The 15,943-nt window shown below is 51.5% G+C and overlaps 1 protein-coding gene across 3 annotated transcripts in view; it reads right to left on the reverse strand.

Moving 5' to 3' along the window:
* BSN (bassoon presynaptic cytomatrix protein) overlaps positions 1–15,943 on the reverse strand; it is a 96,783-nt gene that overhangs the window by 16,611 nt on the left and 64,229 nt on the right. The gene's annotated exons all lie outside the window — the stretch shown is intronic.

Consider the following 15,943-nt stretch of genomic DNA (forward strand, 5'->3'; position numbering starts at 1 on the left):
GCAGGGCTGTGAGTGGCAGAGAGCCCACGGGGCTATGGCAGGGGCTCTGCATTAAGAGATCAGAAGCACTTTCACCCCATGTGTCGCCCAGGGGCTATTTTTACCCACCCAGGAATGTCCAGGAATAGGAGCCTGACATTTCCTTCCCTTTTGATGTTTCATCATCCTAAACATTTTCAGGTTTTGCTGCTAAAAGCCCAATATGCTCCAAGTCCTTTGCCCAGCCTCCTCTTTTGCTGATCCATTGCTTCCAAAGCTTGGTGTGGCAAACCTCAGGGCATGGCTGGCCCCAGGGAGGTAGTCTTGGCCTTCAGCTGGACCAGCCTGGGGCAGGGGCTGCAAGCCAGCTGTGTCTCCTGGGGCCACAGAGGCCATGGTCTCCATGTAGAAGATGAGGTTCACCAAAATGGCCTCAAGGACATGGGCTCAAGCTGTGCCAGGGGAGGATCAGATAGGGAAAATTTCTTTACCGAAAGGGTTGTCGAGCACTGAGACAGGCTGCCCAGGGAGGTGATTCAGTCACCATCCTGGAGGCACTGAGAAGATGCATAGACATGGTTTAGTGGTGGAATTGGTAGTGCTGAGTTAATGGTTGGACTCAATGATCTCAAGGGTCTTTTCCAACCTAAATGATTCTGTGACTCTATGACTCTAATAACCAGACCTGCAGCATGGCAGCAGTGCAGTGGGCTTGGTACCTGCATCCCTCACCCAGGAGTCCCCATGGACAGCGAGATGCTGGAGATGCTTCACAGCGGGTGGTGGCCAGAAGCAGGGTCCCCCACGGACACTTGGGGAACACAAGTGGCTCACACAGTGATCTGGACCAGGAGCAGCCATCCAGCCCATGCTCGCCAGCCAAGAGAGGCAGGAGGGTTTCTTCTGCAAGCAAGGGGCAGGCGTGCAACATCCTCCCCCCCACCACCCCGCAGCAGCCCCTGCTCTTCACACAAACATCTTAACAATACATTAGGGCTTCGGAGGGCCATAAAAAAATTCCCTTTCAGCACGGCAATATTTAATTACTGCTTAATCAAAGAGAAAGTCTAATTAAGGGGCAAGTGCAGCCTATTGTATCTTAATGATTGCATTTGTCTTCTTTTATTTCAGAACTCGGTCTCATCCCTGTGCCTCTAAATCAGGTCTCCTCGCCCTGCTCCGCTGTGTAATTATTCCAGAGTGCAGAAGGAAATGTGATTGCGTGTCACAAATTGAATCCCTGCCTCATGGAAATACACGGCCTTTCATTTTTCTTTCAGGAATCCCATTTTCCTTCATCAGAGCTCCTTCCATCATCGTGCCAGCTCCCAGCTTGATCCTGAAGGAACCAGAGAGCAGCCTGCTTTGAACTACCCAGCCTGCCCCGAACTACCCAGCCTGCCCCATTCAGGCTCTTAATGGGGCATTGCCATGTGCATGATGTCCCACCCTGCCAGACCATGTACTCAGGGGATGGGCACAACTGCTTTTTCCCTTCCAGGGCAAAATTCAGCCCAAGGATGACCATGGAAAGCCAATGCTGGCCATCAAGTGCCAAGCATGGATGCTGAGTACCCATCAGGTTCCATCCAAGGAGGTGGCTCTTGTGCCCATGGAGAGACAGGAGTCACGCACATTCCGGCCAGTGCCCTGCTGGGACAACCCTCCAAAATGTGCAGCCTCCTAGATCAGCACACTCCTTTTGTCCGAGTTTTCCTGGGTACAGATGTCCAACCTTTGCAAGAGCAGAGGTTCGGGGTGACATTAGGAAAAGCCCCTTTCCTGAGGCCGTGCTGCACCCCAGGACAATCTCCATGGGGTTTCCACCCTTGGAGGCGTTCAAGACTTTGCTAGATCAAGTCCCTCAGGTTGGTGGCTGCCCTGCTCTGTGTGGGAGGCTGGGCTGGAGACACCACGCACCCCCACCAACACCTTTCTGAGTCCATACAGGCAAGGGACACCACCACGGTGCAAGGCAGGTGTCAGCGGTGAGGACCTACTGCTGTCATCTCATCAGGACAAGGCTTAGAGGTCCTTCAAGATGGCACTGATTCATGCCATGGGGATCTGATGACTCCACAGATTGGCCTGAGCATCCTCCCTTCAGGCTGCTCCCTGCTGTGGCTCTGCAGCCATTGCTCTCAGGGGCTGCCCCACTTGGAGCAGCTCACCCTGCTGTCCTGCTCTCACAGATGTGCCAGCTTGACTCTCCATGGGACCACACCAGGAAGCGGGTAAGGGAATGACCTCTGGTAAAACCAGCCCTGCCAGAAAGATTGTGGAGCTCTACTCTGAAACGCCCCGTGCCCGAAGAGCAGGCAGAGAGGTGCTGGCCAAGCCCTGGGAGATGACCAAGATGACAGCCTGGCATATATGGAGCTTGCTTTTTCTCTCCTGCCTTTTCTTTCAGCATCTCTGGGGTCTCCCATGCCAGAGATACCCTGCCAACAGTCCAGCACCCTCATTAGTCTGAGCCCCGGTGGAAAATCACTCTGGTTACAGCCTCGGATGGCAGAAAACCAGGAAGGGATAACTGGATTTTCCCAATGTCCCACAGGACATAACCAGGCCTCATCAGCAGCCAGCGCCGCGCAGAGCCCTGTGTACACTGTGAGCACAGACAGTGCTGCAGCAGCCAGCACAGCATCTGCCATCGCATCCCTGCACTTGCTGCAGTGAGTATCTCCAGCAGCAGGAGATGCCCGGCTCCTACACATGCCTGCTGCAGCAGTGGGAAGATGAAGGCAAGAAAAGCTGCCCAGCAGAACATCTCATCACAACCTCTCTAGACTCTCAGTCCCTGTCTTTAAGAGACCTCTGCAGCCCCACCAGCACCAGCACTGACACCCATCAAGCTTCTGGATGCTAAAACCCAGGGGCTCAGTGAAGATGCTGCATCTGATGTACCCCACAGCCACGTGCTGGCACCTCACACTCTGCCACTGACAGATGGAATCATAGCATCTCAGACTGGTTTATACAGCAAAGGACCTTAAACTTCATCCAGCTTCAATCCCTGCCATGGGCAGGGACACCTTCCACTAGAGCAGCTTGCTCCAAGCCCCTGTGTCCAACCTGGCCTTAAACACTGCCAGGGATGGGGCAGCCACAGCTTCTCTGGGCACCCTGTGCTAGCGCCTCAGAACCCTCACAGGGAAGAGCTTCTGCCTAATATCTAACCTAAACCTCTCCTGTTTAAGTTTTAACCTATTACCCCTTGTCCTATTGCTACAGTCCCTAAAGAAGATAACACATGAAGATAACCGATCCCTCTCCTGTGGTCCTGCAGTGTTACCAGCACTGTGTTTAGTTATCCTGCAGCACCTCTGCTCCCTCACAGACAGACTGACTCTGAAGCAGTTCCCCCATATGTATCACTTGGCCACAGACATTCCAGCTAACACAGCCAACGGGATTAATCTGCCCCTGAGAAAATGCAAACATCTGACGACCGTCTGATTTGCTAACAGCTTGTAAATCCCCATCGAGATTAACCAGATCCCATGAAGATAATCATAATTAGGCTGTATTTAGTGCTCTGCATGGCCAAACTGTTGGGTGCCTGGGAAGCCAGGGTGCCCCTCGCCAGGGCGGTAAGTGGGTAAGGAGCTTACAGCAAGACATGGCGCGCCTGTCTGAGTGTCTGTGCTTAAGGATGCTGGAAACCTTGGCCCTGACCAGGTTGGGGGTTTTGCTCTGCACTGAGGTTTCCTGCCATAGGACACACTGCGGCGATGGCCACGGGGGGTTTAACCACATGGTGTGCAGGCGATAGGGAGCTGGGGCTGATGAAGCCACTGGGATGCAGAGCAGGCTCCAGACAGAGGAAAGCATCAATAATTAAAAAGAAGGATGAAACCAAAGAGCGCCTGAGATACCGTTTTAAATGAAGAGGCGCTGGCACGGCAGGCTGGAGACCGGCCAGCAGGCAGGCAGGCGGCAAAGGTGCCGGGGCTACCCAGCCCAGAGAGGTTATCAGCTTACACCCCTGGGAGCATCACTGCCTGCACGCCTCGGTTCCCAGCCTTTTGCACCTCCAAACACGGGGATCTGCAGAGGAGTTATGGAAAAAGTAGGTTCTGGAGAGAGGAACCCCCCGGATGCTGCTGCAACACCCCAAGATGACACAGGGTGCAGGTTCTGCATGCAGGGGGGTGCACCCAGCACCCCCGGAGCTCTGTACCCAGTGGCATGTAGCCATGGCTGTGCTTGCCAACCTCCACTGGGTTTTACCCTGCAATTGTTTTAATGTACTAATGGGCAACAACAAAACTGTAATTGAGGAAAACAGAAGCCTTCCCGCATCATTCTGGTCACCGTTACTGCTCGGCAAGTTAATTAAATGCTGAATTCCCCAGGGCTGCGGGTAGGGTTGTTTTTAACAGAGCCAGCGAGCTTCAGCATCACGGTTGCACATGAACCCCCTGTTCAGCAACTCGGAGGTCTAAGAGCCTTGGTGGGAGCCAGCAGCGCCAGAGGCTTCCCAGCTTCCCCATTGAGCCCCTTGCTGACAGGCCCACCGTCCCCAGGACCCTTACTGCAACCTTTACAGGTTCTCGGAAATGCACAGCCATGGTCTTCATCCCAGTACAAACTACATCATCATCCACAGGACTCTGCCCAGCTATTTATGTTCTGTGGTATTATTTTACACAATCAAAACAGTATCTATTAAAATACCAGGACAAAAACCAGTATAAAATAAGATAAGCAGCATGAGGTATAAGTATCTTGCAAGCCAGATCTCATCTCCCAGCATTAAATGCGGTGAATCTCACTGGAATATTTCATTTATTTGCTGACAAGTACTGTGCAGGGCTCATCACTGTGACAGATGGGTGCCTGGAAAATATGGAAAACACTTCTGGTATCTGAATCAAGATCCAAATTAACAACAAGAACCTCATAGAATCAATTCTCAAGCACTCCTTTCAGCCTGCTTGCAGGAAACCTCCCGTTTAGGAGGGCTCCTGACATCCAAACACCTTCTACACATCCTCCCACAGCAGAAATGGAGGCATCTCACTGTAGGATCCCATCTCCCAAAGCACTGAGCATCCCTGTGCTAAGAACACCACAGCTCTGTCCATGCTGTGGATGGTTTCTAGTACAGTTCTAAAGGAAAGGGACTGAGTCATGCTTGATCATCAGATGCCAGGGCTGTTGCAGACCCATCTTAGGCAGGGCCTGGGGTCTGGCTGGCAGGTTCACCCCCCTCTAAGTGCTCCTGTGCCTTTCCCTCCCTTTGGCAAAGATGCTCTCTCTGCCAGCAGCCCCCCCAGGCAAACCCCAGTGCTCATTCACTTTGGACGCCGCTGCAGGAGCTCTGGCTGCTGCTTGCTCCCCCTTGATTTCAGCCCATTCTCACAGCTGGACTCTCCTGAGCCCCTCCAAACTGTCTCTGTGTGGCTGGAGGAAGCACACACCCCTGCCAAACCCCTTCTACCAAGCTACTGCAGCTTCAGGGCCAAGGGGAGCGTGCAAACCTGTGCCAGCCACTGCTCCTCTGGGATGCTCACCCACAGAGGGAGGATGCACATCATGGTCCTGATCACAGCATGTTCACAAAGGGTGGTTTTAAACCTCATGTGCTGTCAGCAAATAACCACGAGCCTGGTTTTACCTCCACCCGGCCCTTATCTCTCCTAGAAGGCTGAAGCAGTGATGGGATTTGAAACGAGGGCAAGGAAACACACCGTGATGTTGGAAGCACTGGAGAGCAGGAGCAAACGCAGGAGATGCTCGTCGGAGCCATGGCAGCAGCGGGGAGAGAATGGAGAGGATCCAGGTGGCCCTGGCAACAGGATGGGACCAGGACCAAAGTGGACTGGAGGCAGCGGGCAGGCAGGGGCTGCCCTGGGGAGCTGGGGGACAGGTAGGGCTGGCTGTGCATGGACAGTGGTGCACACATGTGTGTTCGCACATCACCATGGGACAGCCAGCTCGGCGGTGAGGCAGAACCTGCCTGCACTTGTGCTCGCTAACTGCATTTGTGAGTGCTGCTTCTGAAGTTCATGCATGCATACATATCTATATAGTCTGTAAATGAAAAGGAGTGCTAAATGCAACTCTCAAATGCAGTCCAGTGGAGCAGGTCGTGTTTCTGTTGCAGGCAGTTCAGCAAAGAGCCAGCATTCCCCCCAGCATTAAGCCACAGGCTCCCAGGACCATCTACAGGGAAAGGCAGCAAGGGGACTGCAGACACCTCCCGCAGCTACTGATTGATTTCATTACCATCAACGGGGCAAGTATTACTGCAACCGGGGTTTACAGATTAGCCCAGCTGAAAACCACTACAGTTATTTCAATCCCTTGCTAAATATAGCTTTTGACTAAGCAACCCGGTGATGTGTTTTCCAGCATCAGCCTATTCTTATCTGTTCCCATGGCCTCTCTCAGGCTGATGAAGCCGACAGCACTTCCTCAGCTTTATTTTAGATGTGTGCGATGTATCAGTGGCCTTCACACTGCAATAATGTGATTAAAAGCAGCGCAGGGTAATGAGCTCGCCGGGATGAGCTCTGTATTGCAGGGCTTGTTTTCTGCCTCCCATCTGCTCCACTCCATCCTGCTTCCTTCTCTGTACTGGGACCTCTCCCAGGTGGAAAATAAAGACACAGAAAGAGGAGACAGAAGCAGCTGCACAGAATGGCCAAGTGCTGAGGCTGCCACATCAGGAGGGAATGGAAAGTGGAAGGGCATTGGCAGTGCAGCTCCCAGCCCCACCTCCACAGAAGCCACAAAGGAGATGTTGTGTCTTGCCCCAGTGCTCCATTCACTAACCAAAACTACTCAGAGGGGACCATGAGCAGGAGCAGCGGTGTCTGCCCTACCACCCACTGCCTTTACTTGTGCCATGGAGAGGAGAAGGCAGAGCAGAGATGAGGAGCCAGGTACCAAAGTGTCCATCACAGCCCTGTTCCTGTGGTGACCAGGAGCATCCTCCTCCTTGGCTCTCCCTTCTCCTTCCGCCTGCGCAGGCCTTATGCCGGGGATATTTTTCCTTCCCTGCTCCTGGCCGCAGCAGGGATGCACCAGGCCCTCATGGCAGAGCCTGAGCGTCAGAGCAACAGCCCCCACAGCATTCACAGCCTCCCACCCTGCCATTCGATCCACTGCATAGCCAGCAGAGGATTATTCCAGCTGAAAGTCTTTGAGTGATGAGTAAGAGCAATGCTCTCCTCCACTTGCCTTCGAGGAATAGCTGTGCTTTTGCCAAGTCCAGCTTATTCCACAGCAGCAGCTGATGGCCAGGCCAGTGAACGCTGCCACAGTGGCTGCAGGAGAGCCGCAGACCTGGTTTACTCCAGCACGGCCAGCCTGGACCACCTGAGGCCTCCTTGCCCAGCTGCAAATCCCAGTGGCTGTGCCCTGGATCAGGGCATTGCCATCCCAAGCAGCCCCTCCTGCACCAGAAGTGGAGATCTGCAGAAAACCAGTAGGCTTTTTGGGCCACGGACACAGGCATACACTGCTCTGCTGTCTCCTGAGCTGTCCCAGCATTCCCAGCAAGGGTCCTTCCTAAGTCTGGCTTGAGAGAGACTAGAAGAAAAGGCCGCCAACTCTTCCATGTTATTAGGAATTGCAGTGTTGGAGTCAAGCTTAGACTACTTTTTGATATTGCTATTTAACTGCTGGATCCAAATGATTTTATTCCACAGAGCATGGAAAGAAACCCACCTTGACTGACTCAAATGCCAAATGGCCAGTTGGACAACCTGTTCGGATCATCTAGCCAAGACTCCAGAATAAATCCCCCTCCCCAGCTCTGGCATCCAGCTGAAGCACGCCTGGCCAGCAGCAACCAGCACATCCCAGCTTTAGAGCATCCCAGTGCCCACATCCTTGTGTGGACACAGCCTTGAGCCAGGCTCATCCCTGCCCCCTGCCCATCTTCCACCACCTCCAAAATTAGGGCATCTGCTGTGGCAGGAAGCACCTTCTGTATTTTTTAAGCTTATAAAAAACCCTTTTAGAATAGGAAGAATGTTTCTAAGTCAAAGGATTTAAACTATTTTGCAATCAAGGAAGCCTATTTCCAAACGAGCCCAATCGCGAGAGCCTGGGTGCTGTGTGGGTTGTGTGAAGGGGCTGCTAAAAAAGGGTACACAGCTGTCCAGAATTTGGAAACCAGGGCTGTTGCAGAATATATATAGACATCCCTCCCCACTCAACATATTTCCTTCCAGTTCATTAGATATAAAAATCCACCATCTTAACAAATCAGTAGGATATTGAGGACAGTACTTTGATGCTTTTGGCTTGTCTAAAAGCCAGTTCCCAGGGGTGCGGGTGAGCATCCATCCCTGGACATCCAGCCCTGAATGTCCTGCTGAGCATCAGTGGCACTGCCACACTTCTGCAATAACACAGACATCCAGCAATAACCCGGCTGCCATTCGGAACAGGAAGCAGAGCCACCGGCTCCCAGCACGGCAGTGGTGGTGGAGATGGACACAAGCAGGTTGGCCTAGAGGTGGTGAGGAGGTGAGACCACCAGAAGTGCCCATCCTCACTCCGACCCAAAAAGCTAAACCACCACCACAGCACTTTGTTTCAGATAAAATACACCCTTGATTTCACACAGTTACAATCACTGCTGGGTAGCAGTTTTGATACTCATTTTATCTGTTCTTATTTCCAGCCTGGATGAGCTCCCTTTTTTCCCTGGCCACTGGCATCACCATTCATCTTCTGTTACCTTGACCATTATCCCATGTCCCCTTCTGCAGTGAGCAGATGGAGATAAAGCAGCTCCTGGCCTGGGACAGAGACAAGATGGAGCATCTTTGCAAAGAAATGGGAGGAACAAGACATCCAGGCTGAAGGTGCCATCGCAGGAGGAAACGCAGGAGCACGGCACTGCGTGTTCAAGAAAAATGAAAATCACAAAGAGTAAGAAAAATAGAGGAGGAACAAGAGAGCGAGTCTCGGGCACCGAAAGCACTTTTGCTTTTCACTGAGCTTTACTATTTCTTTCTGTTTTATCTTGGAGGAAGAGCTAAATTAACACCAGCTCAGTTCTGAGAGACTGGATCCAAATGGAGGAAGAATTAAGAAGATTTTCTGTTCACAATAAGACCCAGCCAACAGTATTAACGCAGCGGAGGGTTTGGTCTGGTTTTCAAAGATTAGCTATGGCTGTCCCAAGGAAGACAAGCTCTGATTTTCCCCAATTTGTTCCAGCGTGACATTTATAAAGCTGTCTGGGTCATTTACAGTTGTTACAGACCAGACTGAAATGACCATCATTTAAGCAGGTAGGAGAGAGGGACGTGGCTCTTGTCCCCTCTTGCCCACATAGAGATCAGTTGCTCCCAGTGCACCCTCCTCACTGGGTTCCTACTCCAGCACTGCCAAAGATGCACCCACTGAGAAACTGCATCTTCTCAGCAAGCCCTGACACGGACTCACAGAACGGTTTGGGTTGGAAGGGACCTTAAAGCTCGTCCCGTTCCAATCCCGTGCTATGGGCAAGGACGCCTTCCACCAACAGCACACCACAGCTCCGGATCCAGCACTAAAATGTACCAGCACAGAGGCAGGAGTCTCTTTTCCCCCCACTGATAAAGAAGTTAATATATTGTTCATCTTTGTTTGCATCGATCCAGCCGTGCATTGTAATTTATTCCGTGATGTAGTACCCCTTAACGAGATTTATCAGCCTGCCAGCCAGCCTTATCTTTAACAGTCCCCATTATTGGGATGTGTTTCTCAGCCAAGGTTAACAGCGGCAGGAGGATCTCTGAACACTGGCTGCATGATAATAATCCCACAGTAACACCCAGGAAATGTGAGTTGGGTCCAGCAGGGCCTGCACCCTGGTCACCACGGATCCTAACTCCCTTTGGTGCATTGGCATGGGGTAGGCGCAAGGTGTTTCTCATGGCCATGCTGCTATTTCCTGCATACATTTGCTGCAATAACCATGTTTCTTCAGGAACCATTTGAACCTATAAGTGGAAGATTTCAAGCTTGCGGCAAAATACTGCTGGCAGAGAGAAACCTGGCCAGACTCTGCAGAAAACAAAATATTCTATTCTGTTTTCCAACAGAATGGAAGCAGATCCAAGAGGAGCTAAGTTTATCAGAGAAGTCTTATTTAATCAAAACCTTGGTTTTTCATAGGCAGTGGTATTGACTAAAATATCCAACTAGTAATTTTCTGCATCTGATAAAAGCAGATTCAAGCTGTCTGATTGCTCTTTTTTAAATTGCAAAGAGCCCCAAGTGTTTATCAGGCAGCAGCCACTCACTTCCAAACACAAGAAAATCTGCCTTGTTAGGAGTTTCAGCTTCCTTCGCATCTCGAGCTGTTCAGTCCCCAGTCCCCTCACCCCCAGATCACTCAAGCAGCAGCAAACGGGGTTTGAAGCCATTTCACGATCGTGATGGATCACTTTCAAAGCATGCTGGGGAGCCATCAGCTGCACGGCTTGGAAGCTGAGAACATCACCAGCTGATGTCCTGTGGCACCTGCACAGCCATACTGTGCTATCGAAACTTTAACAATAATGTCAACAGCTTCCCAGAGACAACCCTACATCAGCAGAGACCAAAAGCCCCACGAGGAGGTTGCTGAGGGTCCTCGGGGCTCTACTGCCGAGATCTACCAAATCCGCCTCCCCATGGCCCTTGCACGTTGGGTAGACGCACCACTGGAAGAGACATCTGGTAACAGCTGTCCTCACCTCTGCCAGGCCCTGTCAGAGTATGTGAACACCTCCAGGCTTTTCTCCCTGTTTAGCACTTGGAAAATAGGGCACCAACGGCTTCACTTTTGGGTGGAGAGCAGCCGGTGCTGTGCAGACACGGGCAGACATCTTATGACCCCCTGATTTCAGCCCTTCCTCTCTTCCTCCGACTGTTCTACGACTCTCTGCAGAAGTTTTGCCCTGAAACACGTCTATTCTCGGAGAACTGGACGCTTTGCTTTCTGTGGGCAATGCTGTTTGAAATCATTAAATGACTGCTGCTTCAAAAAAGCCCATGTGCCCTGCCCCAGGCTCCAAGATCGCGAGTTCTGATTTCAGCAGCAGAAATATTTTAATTAAATGAACTACCTTTATGGAATAAATCAAGTGATAAGCTTGAAAAACTAAATCTCATAATCTGTCACGCTTCTGTGCAGGTCAATAAACTATTACAATAACAGGCTGGGAAACGTTCTGGAAACACATTCTAGTAACACTCCGTTGTTACAACAGAGACAGATAAGCCATCTCCCTCCCCAGGTTATACACAGCAGCATCTTTCCATGCTCATGCCTCACGCACCCTGCTCCCATTTCCTCACCTGCTGCCCATAGTAAAGCTGGAGCAGCACATCCAACATCTGCCATCACTGAGATCCAGCTCCCAGCCCTCCTCATGGGGAGAGTATCTCCCTGTCCTCACCCGCTCATCTTGTGCGATTCCCAACTCCACCAAAATGCCTACAATCTGGGATGTAAGGGCACACTCGGGGAACCCATGAGTTCCTACAGAGGGGTAGGCGTCTCAGTGGATCAAATACAATTTTCATCATCTTTAAGCTCATTTTAAGTCCTCCCTTTATTTTTACTTTTAAAACAGCTGATAGCCCCCCAGCTGCCATGTGCTGGTTTGATGGTGATCCCAACCTGGATGGATGTTCCCATCACCTGCGACAGCTCTCCCTGAAGCTGGGGGGTAGGAACTGGCTACAGGTGCTGGGGTGGAAGAGCTGAGATTTTCCACCTCGGGAGTAAATGCAGCAAGAATGAAGCTGAGAACCAAAATGAAATGGTGAAGTCCACAGAAAATGGTTGCTTAAAAAAAATGAATTAAAAATCACATGAATGCTTACTCAGATTAAAAGGCATCTGTGAAGGCACTTCCTTCTACAGAAGACTAAGACAAGACAGACGCCTGTGGGGCTTCTTGGCTCCCTGAAGCCACAGGAGGAACCACCTCATATAAACCCTTTAAGTAATTTAAGAAGCTCCACTCCAAGAGTAGTTTGGGGCCACTGCAGAAACCTGCGCCTCTGAAGGCGGCAGCACTCATCTGACTTCCAGCCTCAAGAAAACCCCAGATCTGTTAAAAATACCGCTGCCTAGCTCCTGTTTGCTCTGCTTTTCCTGATGTCCCACTTGCTCTCGGCAAGCAGATGACTGTTGGTCATACTTAACAGCTCCGAGTAAATCAGGAATCATGTGAAGATGGCAGTTTCACAGCTCCCTTGCAGACAGTGAGCCCTTTGGGTGCAGCGCGGGTGTTCGCTCCTGGGAGCTAGCAGGATCTGCAGCCCCCGAGCCTGTGAAATCCAGGGAATGCCATGCCGGCACTAGGCCACACTCATCCCAACCAGTCCAGAGCCTGGCTGCAGCCCTGGCTGCTGAGCCCAAACCCACAGCACAGGTCTGATCCTCACACCCGCATTCACATCCGCAGGGGTTATTCCCAACCCAATACCTCATTTCTTTGCCAAACTAGGAGTTTTATTGGAGAATATTTGTTCTCTGAGTCAACCAAACCCCACTGAAGTCAATGCTTTTCTGATTCAACAGGCTTAGGAGCCAAGTGCTCTTTGTGCTCCAAGTAATTAAAAATAACCTAACCAAACCCCCCAAAACTCAAGTCAGAGATTAGAGGTTGCCTACAAAGTTATCTCCCAGTCACAGCACAAATAATGGCCAAAAGCTTCTAGCCATGGTACAGGAAATCACAAAGCACTCGGAGATACCATCTGGAGATCCCAAAGTAGTTCTCTAAATTAAAAGCCCTCTTATGACTCCCAAAGGTGTCTCCATTTTCCCCCAATCCTCCCCCTGGGTTCTAATGTTTTGCTGTAGTTTTCGCTTCAAGTAACCCAAAGCAATGAAGTTTCTGGGCTAACTGTGCCAAACATCTTCTCCCCACTTCCCAACCTCACCTTTCCTCTTGGCTTTGTGTTGCGAGAGATATAAAAGCTGCTGCAAGATCTCGCTCTGCCCTGCCACTTGTGGTGTGGGGCACTGAGCAACTCCCATCCCACCCCATGCTGGGCATTCACTTTGCTGGGTGCAAAAGGGCTCTTGGAAAATCTACCTTTAAGACTTTCCATCATGCCAAGGAAGAGGGTGGTGAAGATGGTCCTGTGTCCATTCCCCTATGGTGGGTGACTCCTCCACAAGGAGAGGGCATCAAGGGATGAGAAGGGGATGAAGGACTTGGGCTGTTCTCTGAAGACTTAACATCTCTTAATGTAGAGTTCATTTCACTTAACTGCCTAAAATTTGGGCAGCTGGTCTCAGCGAGTCATCATCTGCCCCAGGTGTGAGATGAGCATCTCCAGGGTGAGAAGCCAATACCCTTGCAAGGAGTCACCCTTGGTGGGTATCCCTGTCTCCATCATCGTGGAGTGATAAACCTGAATCTGGGGAGGACGAACCCTACCCTCAGAGGCAGCAGCTTCCCCTTGGCCATGGCAGATGCCCGGTGAGAGTCCCTGTGTGCCGAGCTGGCATTAGGAAGCCCAGGCAGGGCAAGATGGAGTGCCCTGAGCAGAGCACACCTCGTCCGCAGCACGCTGCCTTATTTTAGCAGGCAGAGCAGATGGCAGTGGGAAGAGAAGGAGGCAAAGCAGAAGCAAAGAGAAGGCTTTTGAAATAAAGCCCTGTGCTCTGCCGAGGGGGGTTGGTGCATTTCAACAGTTGCCGCCAGGATGAGCTTTGAGGCACCTCAAGGGGTTGTTGGTGGGGGACCTACAGCCGCAGAGAGCAGAGATGAGGAGAAGCCTGCCTTAGTTCCCAAACAGCGCTTGGCAGGGACAGCTGGCACTGGCTCAGGGTGGCCTCAGTGAGGCACAAACAGAACTGGAATAATCCTCAGCAAAAGGAGGCAGAGCCTTGCAGAGGCTTTTAGCCCTGGCGAGAAGGTGCTTCAGCTGCAGTGCCTCCTGCCTGTGAGCTGGGGGTCCCTTCCCCACTGCTGCCCTGGGCTCTGCACAGCGGAGCCTCAGTGTCTCAGGGCTGCTGCCCAGGATTCCTGAAATGCAGGGGATGCTCTGGAGAGCAGCCTGGTTCTTCCTCCTCTCTGACCCATTGCAGAGCTGAGGACCATAACAGCAGCACACAGGGACCAGCCCAGCAGCGGTAGCCAGAGCTGGGACTCCAGGTATGTTGGAGAAGATGGTTTATCCCCCACCTGCCCTGTGGAGCCTCCCAGCACAGCCCTGTGCCCAGCGCTAGGATCATACCCCACTAGTACAGCTAGCAGGATGCTCACTGTGACAGTGCCAAAGGCTTTACAAGACAGACACCGTCCACATGGGACCTGGCGAGAGCAGGGAAGCCCGAGCTTCCTGCTGTTCCCTTCACATTCGGTGTGATGGGCAGGATAAAGCACCATGGGGCAGGGCAGGGGCGCCCACAGTAACCACATCCACGTCCTCCTCCTCTGCCTCTGCAATACAGAAAACAGCTCCAGCAGCTGCGCCTTTAAAACTGTTTCTCTTCCAAACGCCCCAGAAAGTTGTTTAAGTTGCAAAGTGTTACCTGGGGCTTTCACATCAGGTTCCTAATTAGCTGAAACCATTTGCTTGGTCGGGAATCATTTCCAGGAGCTCCTAAACAGCTTTTAATATGAGCTCTAGGAACAGCCTCCGAAGGGAAAAGCATTTCTTCTTGAGCGGCGAGTTGAGCGCTGGGCTATGCCTGTGCCCCCCCCAGCAGATTCCTTTCTACCACACAAAGAAATTAGGCAATTCTTAATAACTCCCATTCCCTTTCACCAATGCAGGAGGCTCCCCAGGCTGAGCATTGGAGCTGCTATTGCCCTGGGTGCTTGAACTGCAGGCAAGGGGGAATTTAGCTCTTAGCTAACAACCTTTTACCTACCCAAAGAGAGGACTTTTCGATGCAGAGAGACACTGACAGAATTCCCTTTATGGGTTGCTTACTTATAATTGCTCGTTTTGCTTACTTTTCTAGATCTCACTTCTCTAGGTGCCATTTCAAGCAACATATTTAGAAACTCTTGGCAAATTACAAAATAATATATAATTGTGGATGTCTTTCCGAGACTGTGGGTGCACCAGCTCCCACTCACAGGAGGGAAGCAGCCACCCCAGGGCTCAGCAGTGCTGTGGCTATACTCCCTCTTTAAACTTTCAGTCTGTGTCCCATTTCTCATCTAGGCTCTTATGTCTGGCCAGGATCACCTTTCAAATTTGGGGGATTTTAAACTGAAGTTAATTGGGTGGCAGAGCAGCCACACTGATGCCGCTTGCAGGCAGCACCCCCCCGCCATTGTCCCCATGCTGGGAGTGATCATCCCTGAGCACATGCAGAGGTGGCACAGGACAGGGAAAGGTGCTGACCTTATAACGGTCTTGTAATACCTAAAGGGGCTAACAAGAAACCTGGAGAGGGACAAGGGGGAATGGCTTTAACCTGCCAAAGGGGAGATTGAGATGAACTCTTAGGCAGAAGCTCTTCCCTGTGAGGGTTCTGAGGTGCTGACACAGGGTGCCCAGAGAAGCTGTGGCTGCCCCATCCCTGGCAGTGCTCAAGGCCAGGTTGGACACAGGGGCTTGGAGCAAGCTGCTCTAGTGGAAGGGGTCCCTGCCCATGGCAGGGGGATGAGCTTTAGGGTCCCTTCCAACCCAAACCAGTTGTGATTCTATGATTCCCTCTGTGCCCGGCCTGGGAGATGGAGCCATTTCCCAACTACAGCCAGACCAAGCTGAATTAGGGAGAGGAGAATAACAGGGTAAAACCAAAGAAAAATTACTCTAGAAACTTCCTAAAATTATAGATAATTCGGATGTGACAATACCTCAAATCTGCTGTTTCACCAGTGAACAGTCTGTGATGCACCAAACACCAAAGGAGGACGTTACCCAAATGTACCCACATTAGCACATCATCTAGCTAGCAAGCCTGAGAGGAGCCAAACAGGATGGCAGCAGCTGTCCCCACGGGGGTATTTTCTGCTCTCTGGTGCTGGCGTTTGCACAACAG

The sequence above is a fragment of the Lathamus discolor genome, chromosome 7 (genome assembly GCF_037157495.1).
Source record: "Lathamus discolor isolate bLatDis1 chromosome 7, bLatDis1.hap1, whole genome shotgun sequence".
NCBI classification, from domain to species: domain Eukaryota; kingdom Metazoa; phylum Chordata; class Aves; order Psittaciformes; family Psittacidae; genus Lathamus; species Lathamus discolor.